Source organism: Rhineura floridana, chromosome 4 (assembly GCF_030035675.1).
Source record: "Rhineura floridana isolate rRhiFlo1 chromosome 4, rRhiFlo1.hap2, whole genome shotgun sequence".
NCBI lineage: Eukaryota > Metazoa > Chordata > Lepidosauria > Squamata > Rhineuridae > Rhineura > Rhineura floridana.
In genome coordinates, this window is record NC_084483.1 from 89,025,224 (window position 1) to 89,044,233 (window position 19,010).

Here is a 19,010-nt window from a genome sequence, read left to right on the forward strand (position 1 = left end):
TAGCTCGGCACCCTGGACTCTCCAGTATGGGGTTCCACAGGGGTCAGTTCTGTCCCCCATGCTGTTCAACATCCACGTGAAACCGTTGGGTGCGGTCATCCGGAGCTTTGGAGTGCGCTGCCATCAGTATGCTGATGACACGCAGCTCTATTTCTCCTTTTCATCTTCTTCAGGTGAGGCTGTCAATGTGCTGAACTAGTGCCTGGGGGTGGTTCTTCTGACTTGATGGTGGATGTCCAACCTGTCCTGGATGGGGTTGCACTCCCCCTGAAGGAGCAGGTTCATAGCTTTGAGGTTCTCCTAGAACCATCTCTGTCACTTGAGGCTCAGGTAGCCTTGGTGGCACAGAGTGCCTTCTACCAACTTTGGTTGGTGGCCCAGCTACGCCCCTATCTGGACAGAGATAACCTGGCTTCAATTGTCGATGCTCTGGTAACCTCCAAGTTAGATTACTGCAATGCGCTCTATGTGGGGCTGCCTTTGAAGATGGTTTGGAAACTGCAGCTTGTGCAAAATGCAGCGGCCAGATTGGTAACAGGGACCAAATGGTTTCAACATATAAAACCGATTCTGGCCCACTTTCATTGGCTGCCTGTGTGTTTCCAAGCTCAGTTCAAGGTGCTGGTTTTAACCTATAAAGCCTTACACGGCTTGGGACCACAATACCTGATGGACCTCCTCTCCCAACATGAACCCCCCCGTACACTACGCTCAACATCTAAGGCCCTCCTCCGGGTGCCTATTGGGAGGGAAGCTGGGAGTCTGGCAATAAGGGAGAGGGCCTTTTCAGTGGTGGCCCCCAAATTATGGAATGATGCATCTGATGAGGTGTGCCTGGTGCTAACACTGTTATCTTTTCGTTGCCAGGTCAAGATTTTCCTCTTCTCCCAGGCATTTTAGCATGTGTTTTAATTTTTTTTAATTTTTTTTAATTGTGTTTTTAAATTGTTTTTTGTGTTTTAAAATTTGTATATTTGTTTTTATTGTTTTTAATTGCTGTAAACTGCCCAGACAGCTTTGGCTATGGGGTGGTGTCTAAATGTAATAAATAAATAAATAAATAAATAAATTGACTTGACCTAGCTTTGCCCACCTTGGATACCCGGAGCAACACCAGCACAGGCTGCAGGGACTTTTTTTTTTTTTTTTGCTGTAGTCTACTTCCATCTCTGTCACCAGGAAACCACTCTGTCTTGGAGCTGGCTGTGAGGGCCTGCACCTGGTGTCAGGCCAAGGAGACAGTAAACTAGGGTTGCTGCTGGTGTATCATCCACCCTGCTGCCCAGCACCTTCTCTGACTGAGTGGAGGAGCTCAGAACAGTGGTGTGGCATGATTTCATGCTGAGGCTGCCTCTAGTGTTCTGCCTTGGGACTGTCTCAAGTTGTCATTGGTCCAACACAAAGGGCAGAGCACACCCTTAATTTGTTTTTTGCTGTAGATGGAAAGAGGGGTGGTGTGGAGATGGAGGATTGGATGTCACCCCATTGTTGTGGTTAGACCACTTCCTGGTGAAGTTTAGACTTACAGCTACAATCCTCTCCTGCAGAGGTGGTGGCCAGATTAAGATAGTCTGTCCCTGGAGATTAATGGAATCCACTGGATTCCTGAATGCCCTGAGGAAGTTTCCAGTAGACAGAGCAAGTGTCCCTGTTAAAGCCCTTGTTACACTGTAGAACAGTGAGATGTGTCAGGCTCTTAACACGATTGGCCCTGAGTGTCCTCTCCAGCATTGTGGAGCCCAGTTTGCACCTTGATACACCAGTGAACTAAGGAGAATCAAACAGGCTGGACAATAGCTAGAGTGCAAGTGGTGAAAAACGTGCTGTGAGGTTGATTGGGTACAAGTAAAATATCATAAGTGAGCCTACTCTGAGGCGGTGAGGGTGGCAAAGAAGGCCACTTCTCTGCCTCCATCACATTCTCAAGTAGCCATTCAGTGGAGCTTTTTCATATTATCAGGGGTCTGTTAACATCAACTTCAGGAAATGAAGTTTTAGACCCTTTGGAGCCCACTGTGAATTGTTTGCAAGGCACTTCAAGGGTAAAGTTGCTCACCTTGGTAGCAATCTTGGTGCCCCATCCACAACTACTGTAGCCCTGAGTGAGGTGTCCACTGCAATGTCACTGCAATGTCTGCTGCAAATTCTTGGGATCATATTCAGTTGATGTGGCCTGATGATGTGGACAAGGTGCTTGTGACGATGCAGCCAGCAACATAGCCTCTTGACCCTTGCCCTTCTTGGCTTATTAACAATTGCCAAGGGGGTATGACTGAATGGATCCAGGGAGGGGATGCTTCCAGCTGCCCTGAAAGAGGCAGTAATCCAACCGCTTCTGAAAAAGCCCACCCTGGACCCATTGGTTTGTGACAGCTGTTTAGTATCTATATGAAGCCCTTCAGAGCGGTCATCAGGAGATTTGAAGTGAGGTGTCAGCAGTATGCTGATGATACCCAGCTCTGTTTCTCTGTAACTTCTGAATCAAGAGAGGCCATGCAAGCTCTGGAGCAGTGCTTGGACTCAGTGGTGGGCTGGATGAGGACCAATAAACTAAGTTTGAATCCTAACAAGACAGAGATGTTGTGGGTTGGTGGTTCTCGAGTTTGGATAATAGGTCAATTGCCTACTTTGGATGGGCTTGTACTAACTCTGAGAGAAGGTTCATAGTCTGGGGGTGCTCCTGGATCCAACTTTGTTGCTAGTGGCCCAGGTGACCTCAGTGACTAGGAGTGCCTTTTACCAGCTTTGGCTGGTGAGACAGCTGTGGCCATTTCTGGACCGGGATAGCCTGACCACTGTTGTCCATGCACTGGTAACCTCCAGGCTGGATTATGTAATGAGTTCTGTGTGGGGCTGTCCTTGAGGCTGGTCCAGAAGCTGCAGTTGATGCAAAATGCAGTGGCACAACTGCTCACTGGGGCAGAGTATCGCCAACATGTTATCCTGCTGCTGAAAGAATTGCATTGGCTGCCCATTAGCTAATGGGCCAAGTTCAAGGTTCTGATTGTGGTGTACAAAGCCTTCTGCAGCTTGGGACCAGGATATCTGAAAGGTCACCTTACCCCTTATATACCCAGCCAATCACTGCTCTCTGCAGGTGAAGGCCTCCTACAGATACCCCTTATCAGGAGGTCTGTTCCGCACAACATAGGAAGCAGACCTTTAGTGCTGTGGCACCGACACTTTGGAATTCCCTCCCATTAAATATTAGGGCCCGTATATATGACTGTATAATCTGCAATGTTATTTCTTTGTGTCCTCATTAATTCACCACCATCCATATGACATTGCAAGCTAGTACGGATTTTTGCATTCACAAATCTGCATTAGAAATACCACCGAAAAACTGATGCTTTCCTGTTAATAGATCGCATTAACAGCCATGCACTCTGTTGCAATGCTGCTGACTTTCCTGCAATAGGTGGTCCATGGGCGTTCCTCTGTCAAATGCCAAGTCCCCATCTCCTTTCCCCCTAATGGCCAGTTGCATTTCCGGTACTGATGTTGGATCCACCCTCTGTCCACGCCTCCTCCTTCTCTCTTACCGTTCATTCCTGCTTCTGGTACTGAACTGGGGTATTTCCTCTTTCTGGCTTCTGTAACTGTATCACATTGTTTTTGTTTTTCTTTACTAATTTGTGATCAAATGTAAAATCAAATGTTTAATGAATCACATTTCCACTTAAAAGATATTTTGTGATATTAAGCAAACAATTCATTAAAAACATGGAGTTTAAAGGAGAAGGTTTTTAACTGAGCTTCCTTGGGCTGATAGGGGGAAAGGGGGGGAGTGGAGCAAGCTCTAGTACTTGAATGTGCCATTGATCTTGCAGCCTATCCAGCAGCAAGCAAAGACTCTCTTTCCCTGCCCAACAGCTGATGGGTATGGGAGGGGAGCCAAACAGACCAAGAGCCAGGCAGCAAGATCTCTCTCTCTGTGTCTCTCTCTCTGTGTGTGAGTGTGTGTGTGTGTGTGTGTGAGAGAGAGAGAGAGAGAGAGACAGCTAGAGACAGCGAGAGAGAGTGCACACCACTGTTAAGTTGTGTTCTTTTCCTCCAGCCTGAAACTGACTAATCTGGGGCCTCCCTTTGCTAACTTGAAACTGAATGATAGATAATCTCTTGCTTTCTCCCATAGTGGGCGGAGGAGGATCTAATACAATTTGTGAGAAGGCATGAAGAGGAAACTTGGTGGGTGCACTGAGAAGAAAGAAAGCCCTTTCAAAACGGTAACAGAAGGAGATAGTGGGAAACAGTCGAACATGGAAAGGGATTTGCCTCCCAGTTATATGTAACAGTCCAGATGTTTATTTTGCTTGCACGGGGGGGGGGTTCCATTAACTTTTCCCTTGTGTACATCCACAAACCTGTGCATTCATGGGAATTAAAAAAAAGATATACATTTGTGTGGTGTTCCAAAAAAGCATGCAAAACACAAATGACTGTAATGAACCAATCACTGAAAAGGGGTGGACTTAGGGGAGTGGCCAATGCTAAAGTGATTTAGACAAAAAAAAAAGCCCCCACATATGGATGCTTGACAATTGGGTTTTCACAATATAAATCCGACCACAAACAGGACATATATGGATCTTGAGGCCACCAACTGAACATGGAAAACGTGGATTTTGCAGTTCGGCATGGATGGGCCCTTAGACAGGGACAATCTCTGGTTTTTTCCCGGCATCTCTTGAAGACCTTCCTCTTTCAACAAGCCTATTAAGTAGAGACCTTATCCCAGTCTGCATCTGTGCTGGATTGCTTTTTAAGATGTTTTAAAAGTTATTTTTTAAAGACATCGTTTTTTGATTTTGTGATCAAACATAAAATCAAATGTTTAATGAATAATATTTCCACTCAAAAGCTATTTTGTGATATTATGCAAACAATTCATTGAAAACACGGAGTTTGAAGGAGGAGATTTTTAAAATATTTTAAATGTTTTTTAAGATATTTTGTTTTAATATGTTTGTTGTTATTATGTGCCTTCAAGTCGATTGCAACATATGGCGACCCTATGAATCAGTGATCTCCAATAGCATCTGGCATGAACCACCCTGTTCAGATCTTGTAAGTTCAGGTCTGTGGCTTCCTTTATGGAATCAATCCATCTCTTGTTTGGCCTTCCTCCTTTTCTACTCCCTTCTGTTTTTCCCAGCATTATTGTCTTTTCTAGTGAATCCTGTCTTATTTTGTGTCCAAAGTATAATAACCTCAGTTTCATCATTTTAACTTCTAGTGACAGATCTGGTTTAATTTGTTCTAACACCCAATGATTGGTGTTTTTCGCAGTCCATGGGATGTGCAAAGCTCTCCTCCAACACCACATTTCAAATGAGTTGATTTTTCTCTTATCCACTTTTTTCACTGTCCAACTTTCACATCCATACATAGAGATTGGGAATACCATGGTCTGTATGATCCTGACTTTAGTGTTCAGTCTTTGCATTTGAGGACCTTTTCTAGTTCTCTCATAGCTGCCTTCCCCAGTCCTAGCCTTTGCCCCCACACCCAAGAAGACACGTGACCCAAGATTGGAATAATGTTATATTTATTAAATATAACATACTAAATCAAATGCAATACAGCCAATTATTCATATCAAACTACTTCGGGCAGGTGAGGCTAAGCCTAACTATGAGGGTTTACCCTCACCTTCTAAAGGCAGCTATTCTCCTCAGTCTATAACTCCAGAGTCAAGGACGTGGGTGAATTCCTCCCTCCTTGCTCTTAGAGCCAGTTATGTGGTTCCAACCTCCACACCATGGCCCCGCCGTACAGGCGTTCACCATGATGCGCAAGCCGGTCCCACAAGGACACTACCCAGATCCCCACCAGACCTGAAGCCCTGATGGTTCCCTAGGGAGTGCCCCTTTTTCAGAATGCCTTAATCACATCAATTTAACCCCCGAATACCTCACCTGCCCGAATTCTATGCCACAAGAGGGGATCAGCTGAAGCTTGGTCCACTCAGCCCAAAGAAAATAACAAACCCCTTAATCCCAACATCAGATCCTCTAAAAAGAAATCACACCCCTGCTCTGAAAGGTGGACCCCATCATCACGAAATAATTGTGGGGCATGAAACCTGATCCTCTCATGAGGGATGTATGCCCCACCCAGAGATAAGACCAAAGCCCAGACTTTCCTATTCACCCATTTCCTGGATCTGTCAATCCTATTAGGGTGAAAAGCCCCCCTCCACACCCTCCTGACTAGCATATCCGACCACACCAATAGCAGGTTGGGAAATGAATGAATAAGCCACGTGAGATCGCGAGTGACCTTAAGAAGCAGGTCCATCCCTGGACGCTGCACCAAGTCATTTCCCCCCAGATGAATCAACAATACGTGAGGCCGATCTGCTGAAGACATAATCCAGCAAACTGATGGCAACAGCGCATCCCATAGCATGCCCCTAGGGGCTTCCCATCACACTGTAGCTACGGCCGAAAGCTGCAGCCGTGTTCCAGGTATAGACGAAGAGGCACGCCGGTGCGCCCAGAACAAGATTGAGTGGCCGCACAAGACAATCCTCACGGGCACTGGGAGGCTCAACAAACCTAATGGAAACAAAAACACAATGCAGTATAATTAAAACCTGATATAAGACTTAAATGCATCTGAACGCCACCTACCAATCGCCTGGATATCGCTAATGCTCATGCCCACAAGGGCCGCAGCCGTAGCCGCACCAATCCGAAATGAATGTAGCCCATAGACTCCAGCATCGCGACCACTGGCCAACAAGGCCCGCCGAACAACGGCCCAAAATTGAAACTGAGTCAGGGCTGAACCATCCGCATGTATGAACAGATAACTCTGGCCCGCTGGCTGAATGGACAAGAATTGCCTCATTGCAGACACAAGGCACAATTCAGGGACCTGGCAAGTGCGCAAAGACACTATATTGCCACGGCCCTTCTGATCAGTCTTAGAGACTCGTAGGGAAAACCTCACTATATCGGCACCTAGTGTGCAATCGCAAAAGCATAAGGCCCTGTAGGCAACATCGCGCTTAGAGGGGACCAATACTTCGCTAGGGCGAAAAGCACCATAGAACATTGTCAGAGTTACTGCGGCGAAAAGGTCCGACTCATACTGAGATGAGCATAAGTAATGAAACAATGCCAGGATCTGGAGAAGGACGTCGGGCGTGATCGGCCTCCTCTGGTCAGCGGGCCTGGGAGCGGAACGCGACCAACCCTCAAGGACCTTTCTGACCCTAAAGTCTACAGAATGATCCGGCAGTCCCCGCACCTTAGAAATAAAGGCCAGCGCTGAAAGATGCCCAGCGATAGTAGAAACAGAATTATTGTGCCCTTTTAAAAATATCATAAACTGCAATAAGTGCGAAACAGGAAGAGGCCACTCCATTGGCAATTCCGTACTGGCGCGAAAATCCTGGAACTTCGCAAATGAACGCTCATACGCTTTTTGAGTACTGGGAGCAAGGGTGGCTGCAATAGCGGCCCCGACTTCTAATTGCCAAGATTCCACAAGAACGGTGGGACTGGGACTGGATCCAGCGCCGCTCCAGGTGCTAGCTCCCGAAAGCGCACCATCTGTAAGCGGGAAAGAGCATCAGCAACGCAATTCTGTAAGCCTGGAACATGCCTGGCTATAAACAAAATATTAAATCGCAAACATTGTAAGACAAAGGCTCGCACCAAGCGCATTACACGAGGAGACTTTGAAGTCTGAGCATTAATAACGCTAACGGTGGACAAATTGTCACACCAGAAACGCACTGTGTGATTTTGAAATACCAACGGCCATATATAAACCGCTACCACTACTGGAAAAAATTTCAAAAATGTCAAATCAGTAGTAATCCCAGAGGCCTGCCACTTGGCAGGCCATCTTGCAGCGCACCACTGGGATCTAAAAATTACTCCAAAACCGAGGCCTCCAGCAGCATCAGAATGCACCTGTAATTCAGCTTCCAATAATAATTCGTCTCGCCAGAAAGAGAGGCCATTAAAATCCAGCAAAAACTCAAGCCACATATGTAAATCTGCTCTCATTCCAGAAGTAACCCTGATGAAATGGAAGCGAGAGCAAACTCCCTTCATGGCGTCACAAAGACGCCTGAGGAATGCACGGCCCGGTGAAATAACTTTGGATGCAAATACCAAATGACCTACAAGTTCTTGCAACTGAACCAGTGTAATTTTCTTTAGTCCTAGAATCATGCGAAGCCGTTGCCGAAGGGCAAGCAACTTTTCCTGTGGCAAACTTGAGGACTGAGCCACAGTATCTAACTGGATTCCTAAAAATATAAGCGAAGTAGTAGGACCCTCAGACTTCTCTGGAGCTAAAGGTACCCCTAATTCTGTGGTTAAAGCTGTGAAGGATTGCATCAAATGGAGGCAATGTGAAGACCCAGCTGGCCCTATAAACAAAAAATCATCAAGATAATGAGCAGAGAAGGAGGAAGAGGCTTTCCTCCGCAATGCCCATTCAAGAAATGTGCTGAATGTTTCAAAAGCAGCACAAGACACAGAACAACCCATTGGCATAGCCCTATCTACATAAAACTGACCTTGAAATTTAAAACCAAGCAAATCTATGTCCTCGGGATGAACCGGTAGGATATGGAAAGCGGATTTTATATCACACTTCGCCATTAAAGCGCCCCTACCGCCTTACAAACTACTCTCACAGCCTCATCAAAGCACGTATATCTAACTGATGTATATGACTGAGAAATCCCATCATTAACAGAGGTGCCTTTAGGGAATGACAAATTATGGATTAAACGATATTCCCCAGGCTGTTTCTTAGGGATAATACCTATAGGAGAAATCCTCAAATTTTTTAAAGGAGGAAAAGGAAATGGGCCAGATATCTGGTCAGCCATGATCTCCTTATTGAGCTTTGATAATACCACAGGAGCTATGTTACTAAGAGAGGGCTGATTTGCCGAGGAAGTAGCAATCCTAGGACCCTCAAATGGAATACGGAAGCCTTCCGTGAAACCATGAATCAGAAAACTAGCGGCTTGCCTATTGGGGTAAAACCTCAACAACCTAGCCAATGGGATTAACTTGATGGGACTACTGGCCTTGCGACGTACCGCCGCTATTGCCAGACCCTCGTTTGTGCTGTTGGTGTTCCCCTGTACCCTGTCGAGCTGTACACGCTCGCTGGCACAATGAACTGGGGTGGCTGCCACCACATAACCCGCAGACGTGTCTGAATTTACATGGCCGTCTGAGGCAGCGGCCTGTACTATTAAATGTCTAGCAGACGTGCTGGGATTGAACCCAGCGCCCGCCTTGGCTAGAGCCAGGGGCGGAAGTCTGTGCGCGTGCTAATATATGTCCACTATCTGCTCTATCTCCTAAAGTGGGCCTGGCGGGAGTCATAGAGCGGAGCCACAGGACCGCGTGCTCAATGTCCCAGCGAAGGGTGGGGTCCAACGCCGCCCTTTGCCTAAAATTTTCATCGTACCGCAACCAAGCGGTCCCAGAAAATTCGCGGAAGGTCCGATGAACAATGTCCTGATATTTAATCATGGACGAAGCTCTAGCTGGGTAAGCCTGGGTCATAACACCCATATAGATAGTATAGGCGCTCGGCCAATGAGGCCACACACGATCGACCTTCCTTTTCATGGCTGCTTCACGCTCCTTAAATTCCTGACCTTCCTTGGGTTTTATCTCGTTTTCACAAAACAAGAGAGTGAACAAGTCAATATACTCTCCACGCCAAATTTTTTCTTTAGTAGCTAACAGTAAATGATCTCCCAGAGGAAGGGATGTGTTGCCATTTATTTATTTATTTATTTATTTAATTTGATTTATATACCGCTCTAAGCCCAAGGGCTCTCTGGGCGGTGTACATAAAATAAAGCAATCAGGAATATATAAATACAATAAAACAATAGAATCAAACCAACAAAGGTAAACAAAAATAATCAAACAGTAGCAAAATACAACAATACATATAATAATACGCATTAAAATGCCTGGGAATATAAAAAGGTTTTCACCTGGTGCTGAAAAGATAGCAGCGTCGGCGCCAGGCGCACCTCATCAGGGAGACCATTCCATAGTTCAGGAGCCACAACCGAAAAGGCCCTATTTCTAGTCACCACCCTCCGAGCTTCTCGATGGGATGGTACTCGGAGGAGGGCCTTAGATGTTGAGCGCAGTGTACGGGTAGTTTCATATTGGGAGAGGCGCTCCACCAGGTATTGCGATCCCATGCCGTGTAAGGCTTTATAGGTCAAAACCAGCACTTTGAATTTAGCCCGGAAACAAATAGGAAGCCAGTGCAGACGAACCAGAATGGGTGTAATATGAGCGGACCTTCTTGTCCGCGTCAACAATCTGGCCGCTGCATTCTGGACTAACTGTAGTTTCCGAACTGTCTTCAAGGGCAGCCCAACGTAGAGCGCATTGCAGTAGTCCAATCTAGAAGTTACCAGAGCATGAACGACTGAGGCGAGGTCGTCACTGTCCAGATAGGGACGTAGCTGGGCTACCAATCGGAGATGGTAGAAAGCATTCCTTGCCACTGAGGCTACCTGAGCCTCAAGAGACAAGGAAGAGTCGATAAGAACTCCCAAGCTACGAACCTGTTCTTTCAAGGGGAGTGTAACCCCGTCCAGAACAGGGTGAACATCCACCATCTGGGCAGAGAAGGCACTCACTAACAGCGTCTCGGTCTTGTCTGGATTAAGCTTCAGTCTGTTAGCTCCCATCCAATCCATTATCGCGGCCAGGCAACGGTTTAGTACGTTAACAGCCTCACCTGAGGAAGATGAAAAGGAGAAATAGAGTTGCGTGTCATCAGCGTACTGGTGACAACGCACTCCAAAACTCCTGATGACTGCACCCAGCGGCTTCATATAGATGTTGAAAAGCATGGGGGACAGTACCGATCCCTGTGGGACTCCACAATGGAGAGTCCAGGGTATCGAGCAGTGTTCCCCAAGCACTACCTTCTGTTGACGACCCACCAAGTAGGAGCGGAGCCACTGCCAAGCATTACCCCCAACTCCCAACTCCGTGAGCCTTCCCAGATCGATGGTATCAAAAGCAGCTGAGAGATCAAGGAGAATCAACAGGGTCACACTCCCCCTGTCCCTCTCCCGACAAAGGTCATCATACAGGGCGACCAAGGCTGTTTCGGTACCGAACCCAGGCCTAAAACCGGATTGAAACGGATCAAGATAATCAGTGTCATCCAATTCCCCTGGAGCTGGTCGGCCACCACCCGCTCCAGAACCTTGCCCAGGAACGGAACATTCGCCACAGGTCTATAGTTGTTCAAGTTATCTGGGTCCAAGGAGGGTTTCTTCAGGAGTGGTCTCACTACCGCCGCTTTTAGGCAGTCAGGGACCACTCCCTCTCACAAAGAGGCATTGATTACCTCCTTGGCCCAGTCGGCAGTTCCGGTCCTATCAGCTTTCACCAGCCAAGAGGGGCAAGGATCCAGCACCGACGTGGTCGCCCGCACCAGTCCAAGGATCTTGTCAACATCCTCAAGCTGCACAGACTGAAACTCATCCAATAAATAAGGACAAGACCGTGTTCTGGATGCTTCATTGAATCCAACTGCTATAATATTGGAGTCTAAGTCCCGACGAATGCTAGCAATCTTGTCCTGGAAGTGTCCAGCGAACTCATCACAGCGGGCTACAGATGACTCTATAGTATCCCGAGGGCCAAGATGTAAAAGCCCTCGTACAGTTTTAAAAAGCTCCGCTGGGCGGGAGAGTGATGCCTTAATACTGGCAGCAAAATATCTCTTTTTTGCTGCCCTCACCGCTGCTGTATATCGCTTAGAGCAGGCACTTACCAAGGCATAATTGCATTCGTCGGGAGTCCGCCTCCATCTGCACTCAAGCCTCCTCCTCTCTTGCTTCATCACTCTCAGCTCCGGGGTATACCATGGGGCTGCATGAGCTCTACATAGGAGGGGGCGCATGGGAGCAATCGTGTCAACTGCCCGGGTCATCTCCGTATTCCACAGTTCAACCAGGGCTTCAACAGGAGCGCCAGTCTTCTCAGTCGGAAAATCCCCCAGAGCCCTTTGGAAACCCTCAGGATCCATTAATCTCCGGGGGCGGACCAGTTTAATAGGTCCCCCACCCTTGCAGAGGGAAAGGGTCACTGTAAGCCTAAACCTCAGCAAGCGGTGATCTGTCCATGACAATGGGGTAGATGAAAAACCCCCAACCTCCAGATCACCATCTCCCTGTCCAGTGGCAAAGATCAAATCAAGGGTATGTCCCAACACATGCGTCGGGCCAGTAACAAACTGAGACAGCCCCATGGTTGTCATGGACGCCATGAAGTCCTGAGCCGCCCCAGATAAAGCAGTCTCGGCATGGACGTTGAAGTCCCCCAGTACCAGCAGTCTAGGGGTCTGCAACAATACCTCCGAGACTACCTCTGTCAGCTCAGTTAGGGAATTTGTTGGGCAGCAGGGCGGGCGGTACACCAACAGAATTCCCAGCCTGTCTCTCTGGCCCAGTGCAAGGTGGAGACACTCCAATCCAGTCGTCACCTGTACAGGGTGCTCGGTGAGTGAGAAAGAACTCCTATAGACTACGGCGACCCCGCCTCCCCGACCTTCGGCTCTACCATGATGCTGAACCGTATACCCAGGTGGGCAAAGCTGGGAAAGAGCAACTCCTCCTGTATCACCCACCCAGGTCTCGGTTATGCACGCCAGGTCAGCCGCCTCGTCCACAATTAAATCATGAACAAGGGAGATCTTATGCTGTACCGACCTGGCATTTAACAACAGCATATGGAGATCCGAAGGCTGACTGATAGGACAACCAGCAGTCCTGGGGATATGAGGAGAACCGGAACGGGTCACAGACACTACTTGTCTGGGACGGGTTCCCCTTACCTGGCATGTTCTCCTCACAACACCATACCTCCCATTACCCGTCACTACGCTAATTGGGGCCCCCGAAGGTCTCCCCGGTTGGTGTATAATACATTCTCCCAGGCACATATTAAAACAGATAAAAGCACCAATACACACACACCGAATCACATTCACACGAATAATAAAACACACACAAAACACACACACACACTTGATCAATAATATAATACAATAAACATACACAAAATACACTCAAATAATATTAAATCATTACAACACATTCCAACTAAAGACGCATAAATACTAACAGCTCAATCATTCACAAAAAAACAAATACACATTCAGCATATTTATTACATCCAGGTGGCAGCAATGAGTTAAAATGTTGCAATCTCAGAGTCGCAACTAGGTTAACAACACTGATCGTTCTTAAAGGGGCCGTATACACACTCATACACAACATGCATTCAGCAAGCACCAAACATCCAATTAAAATTCACACATCATACATAATCCCGCACTCCGCACATGGACGACAGTCCTGGTCCTCTCTTCTTCGCAGGCACCGTCCTCAAAAGTTAAGATGAAAATTCAAATGAAGTTCAGATGACGGTGATGGTAAAGAGGTGTAAGCCGCCAAGGCTAAAGGCACCCTGCAGTGATAAAGATGAAAATCCCAAATGGCAGCGAGAAACGTGGCGACAGCACCAACAGTATCAGGCACAGCCACGCCCACGGCAAAACGCCGCGAACGGGACCCGCAGCCCGGCAGCGACCAGCCACCGCCCCCCGACAAGCGACAAGGGAAACCAAGCCACAGGGAGGAGAGCAGAGCCTGGCAGCAGCAACGAAGAGGGCACAGCAACCGCGACGAAGGAAGCAGCAACCAGGACACAGTGACGGCGACGGCGGATGGGAACGCCGCGGCAGCAACACCAAAAGCCGCAACGAAACACAGCGACACAAGCAACGGGGACGACCCAGGCCACTCCAGCAGGCAGCACGCAACGGCAGCAGCCCAGAAGACCACGCAAGCCGCAACAAACAGCAGCCGCAAGAGGCACGCAGCGCAGCACACACCAGCCGACAAAGGTAAAAGGCCTCACTCATCCCCGGCCTCGATTTTCCTTTCCCTTCAGAGCCCACCGCGACCACTATCCAGCCACTGCTCCACTGTTCTCAAGGCAAATTCTCGGGGTAAGGTAAGATGAATAATACCAAATACAATCCCAAGCAACTTCCTCACACTCCTGAACAGGCACAGGCACAGGCACAGAATATTTATGTCCAAAAGACGTTAAAATGATGTTAAAAATGATGAGCGGCAGGAGCTCCAAACACAAGCTCCTACACCTAAGCCGCCATGTGGATAAACTCCCTGGGGGAGAGGCAAAAAAGCAGGAGATTGAAGAGAGGAAGCCTCTGGCGGCTGCCACGGAGTCACAGCAGCCGTCGGCCAAGGAAGTTGGGGTTGTTGCGGAACCAACACCCCGCCCATAAACACCACTGGGTGGGTAGTATCACATGACAACTGAGAACCAGCCATTGGAGCAGCCCGAAGAGGGGCACTGGAATCCTGCACCTGTGTGTTGTGAGCATGTGAATGTGCGCATTGCTCACCTGTGTAAGCAGCAGGAGAGGCAACCACTGGCGGTGCCACGACTCCCGAAGCTCCAACAGGCACAGCCAAGGCCGCTGGTGACGAAAAAGGCATCTGTACTCGAGGAGGCACAGCAGCAGGTAGGACTGGAACCGCGGGAGAAGAGATGGTAGCTTGAATTTCAGTCAAACCAGCAGGAGGCACAGCCACTACCAGTTCTGCAATAGGAGAGGTAGCTTCCAGAACACCAATCCTGGAAACCAAATCAGCAAGAATACTGGATTTAGGGATTCTGGCCGCCAAGCGGGCTGATTTCTTACCTGCAGGGGCGGCACTTGGGCCCGCCTCTACGTCCATTGGCTGCCTGCGTTCTTTTTCCAATGCCTCCACCCTAGCCACCAAAGCACGGATAGTCCCCAAATCCTCCTCTTCATCAGAAGATTGAGTATGCTGCGATGGAGGGCGCTTTGCAGCCTGCTTCACCACCCGAACCCCTTTCTTCTGCTGAACTTTCCTGGGCGGCATGATCAGAAAAACCAATAAACAACAATGATGCAAGTGAAGTTAGAATTCAATCAAAATTTGACTAAGCAACTTCCAAAAATGTTAAAGTAATAATAATTACTCAGACAATAATAACAATAGAACTATAACCAGGAAACTCTAATATATATTTTTTTTAAAAAAATATTTAAGTCTTTATATATTTATATCTATTAAAATATTTTTGTTTTATTTCTATTTATTTAATATATTTATTTATTTATTTATTTCTACAGGGGGGGAGGGGGGTAAGGGTTAAATGGAAGGGAATGAATCAATCAACCGTTATACACTTATCCAATTAATACAACTCTTTATCATATAAATTATAATAAGCAGGAACTATATTTATATAACCTAAAATTATATCAATGAATGGGATAAATACCAAACAGCCAAAACTGAAAGAACTAGCAACTAAGGGGGGGGAGGGGGGTGTTGTTTAACAAACAAACGGACTCAAGGAACCAACTGCAATTACGCTAAAGAAGATAGTGGGGGTGGGGGGAGGGGGCAGCAGCCGAGCAACAATAACGAAAACAATGAGGCTTTTATCAAATAAATCTAAAATTATAAAAGAGCAAAGAATCCACAAACTCCAACCACCAAAGGAAACTTTAAAAAGGCACAATAGGAGAGCTGAGGCTTTAAAGTTCAAAAGGGGACACAACAAGGAAATAAGCAGCCGACGAGCCGGCGCGCCGCCGCCAGGCGCGTGGGCGGACGCCCGCAGCCCAGCTGACGAGCGTGGAGAAGAGCAAAGGCTTTAAACCCCAAAAGAAACACAACAATAAATTAAACAGCAGGAGAGCCGAGGAGCAAGCGTCGGCGCGTGAGCGGACGCCCGCAGCCCAGCTGATGTGCGGGGAGAAGAGCAAAAAAGGGGATCGGAGAAACACAAACTGAAGGTAGTAAATGAGAGTGGGGGGTGGTGGTTAAGGCAAGATAAAGGATTACACGGAACGATCACTCAACACGCCAACGGAGCCGCAGGAAACGAGGACAAACCGCAGATGCCGCAAGGCAAAAAAGGCAAGCGTGTGGGGAAAGGAGCGGCTTTATATCTGCCGCTCCAACGCCCATACTGATTGGATGAGCGATCTCACGTGGCACCCTGCCTAACTTTCGAGAACCTTCCCGCGTCTTCCTTAATTAGGCTGGAGGCAAACTACGCCCCTTTACAGGAACGTCATCTTCTGATTTCTTGACTATTATCTCCATTTTGGTTAATGACTGTGCCAAGGTATTGATAATCCTTGACAAGTTCAATATCCTCGTTGTCAACTTTAAAATTACATAAATCTTCTGTTGACATTACTTTAGTCTTCTTGATGTTCAGCTGTAGTCCTTTTGTGCTTTCCTCTTTAACTCATCAGCATTCATTTCAAATCATTACTGGTTTCTGCTAGTAGTATGGTATTGTCTGCATATCTTAAAGTATTGATATTTCTCCCTCCAATTTTCACACCTTCATCTTGATCCAATCCCGCTTTCCGTATGATACGTTCTGCATATAGATTAAACAAATAGGGTGATAAAATACACCCCTGTCTCACACCCTTTCCAATGGGGAACCAATCAGTTTCTCCATATTCTGTCCTTACAGTAGCCTCTTGTGCAGAGTATAGGTTGCGCATCAGGACAATCAGATGCTGTGGCACCCCCATTTCTTTTAAAGCTTTCCATAGTTTTTCATGATCTACACAAGTCTGGCTCAAGAGTTTTGCTCTGTGTTTATTTGATAATTCACTGGAAAAGGGGGAAAAACAACTTGAATTTTGGGGAAAGAGGTGAAAATGGTCTGGAATGTGGAGCTGATGCTTACTTCCCACTACTACAAGGGGTGTGTGTTGAGTTTTCTTCCTTAATCAATTCTCCACTCTTGGGCACTGCTCTGTTGCCTCTCTGCCTACATAGAAAGCCCATCAGATCCCTCCTGCCATGGAGGTGCCTGCAGAGTACCTGGAAGTGGCATGATATATTAAAAAAAGTTAAGTGGATCTTCTTTTTTTACTTTTTTTTTTTTAAAAACTGTGTACTATTTCCAGTCTCTTTGTAGGCAATCTTGAGAGTGCTTTCAAAGGTTACAGTGTAAATACATGTCTATTTAAAAATAATCCCCATTGAGTTTAATGGGACTTACTCCCAGGGAAGTGTGCATCAGGTTTCAGCCTTAGCGGATATATCATTAGGATATGAGGCTAGCTATACCCTGAAATAAAGGGGAAATAAATTTTAACCAGGTTAGATTGCCGTTATTCTGAGACATAGCTGTAATTTGCTTGCTTATCTGTTTTGTGAACCACATTAAAAATAACAACCCACTGCTATGTAATACTGTGCATAGTGTCCCTTCGTCAGCACTGAAAAAAAAGAGAATTCATCAACCATTTAAATGCCCCTACTCATTCACAGTCCTACTTTCCATTCATATTCATAATTACCAAATGCAGTGATTAGCATACTAAACATGGAGAAAAAAGGGCAACCTGTTAACCAAAGCACTGTCAATTTTGTGACGTTTAGAAAAAAAGTCACAGGGCTACGGTTTCTACCTTGGGAAAACAATACTGTGTGTTTGACACAAATATGCACAGACCTCTTGTACAAATCAGCCAGTGGCATTCCATAATAACAGTGGTTATTGTTCTCACTAGCTCCGTCAGGCATCAGCAGTGTGTTTGGTGGGATGTGCTGATTTTGGATTGGATGCTATGGAAAGCCAGTTAATTCATGCTCTTTGTTACTATGCCGACTGATCAGGGCACTTCCTGAGGGTCAGTTTCTCAGCTTTGGAGCAGCTTTTCAAAAATGACTTTAGCACAAAGGCATTTTTAAATCTGCCCCTCTTCAATAAAGAAAAAAAATCAATTAGTGAATTACTACCTCAGCAAAATAGTACTTGTAGTAAAACTGTATTTATTCTCTTCGCGTTTCTCTTACAGGCTGTCCTTTCTGTGACCTCACAGAATGAGTTGCAGCAGCTCAGCAGGGATATTGACTCCATCCTGGGAAAGCCATGAAATATAATCAGGTTCTTTCTTTTGCTGTGAATTTTAATGTAATAAACCATGCTTCTTTTAACACTTAAAGTTGCAGCTGCTGCTTTCATCTTATCTTATAGCTTGCCTATGTGAGAGCATTTTATCAATCTCAATTAATCTCTTGTTGCCTGTGGTCCATGTCATAAAATTAGCGCCATGCCAATATTTTTCACCAATCTGTTTTTTGGCCATTCCCGGGGGAGGGGGGGGAGAAACGGCTCCATAGTAATTTGGGAGGAAGAAATTTCTCTGAAGATTCCAGCATGGTGGTGATGACTTGCCTTAGTTGTTTTTTTTTTTAATGAGGTGGCTGTTTAACTTTTAAAAGTGTTTCTTAACTTTTAAAAAAGCACATAGTGACTCCAGAGTTGCTGCTGTGATGCTCACTCCCCTTCCGCCCTGTCATGTGTGGGGAGGGAGGAATCGCTTACCTTTAAATGAGGTGGCCGAGGGGAGATGTTGATAACTGCCCCCCACAGACATCTCATTTAAAGTTAAGCAACCCCACAGCCGCGGTGAGGCAGAGACCAGCAACTTTCGCTATGCTTTTTTCAAAAAATTCCCTGTGGAATTCCCTGCCTTTCAATATTAGACAGACATCTGTTACCTTTTTGGCACCTATTGAAGACCTTCCTCTTTCAACAAGCCTTTTAAGTTGAGACCTTATCCCAATCTCTGTGTGTGTTGGAATTGCTTTTTAATATGTTTTTAAACCTTTTAAAAAAACAATATGTTTTTAACATTTTCTTTTAAGATGTCTTGAAAGCTTTTTTAAAAAATGTTTTAAAATATATTTTTTAATGTATTTCAGTCTGTTTTTAGGATGTTTTAAAGTGTTTTTAGTGCTTTTGTTTGCAGCCCTGGGCTTCTACTGGGAGGAATGGTGGGATATAAATCAAATCATAAAAAAATAAAAAATGAAAAAGCCCCCCCTAAACACACACATACACACTGCTTCAGCCAGCTCA

General features: G+C 46.4%; 1 long non-coding RNA gene across 1 annotated transcript in view; it reads left to right on the plus strand.

The window, feature by feature from the left end:
• Positions 1-18,032, plus strand: part of LOC133384379 (uncharacterized) — a 39,048-nt gene extending 21,016 nt beyond the window's left edge. The window contains exons 2-3 of the long non-coding RNA XR_009762542.1: positions 4,139-4,229; positions 17,944-18,032. This is a non-coding gene — a long non-coding RNA (uncharacterized LOC133384379). The remainder of the gene's footprint in view (positions 1-4,138; positions 4,230-17,943) is intronic.
• Positions 18,033-19,010: the final 978 nt, after the last annotated feature.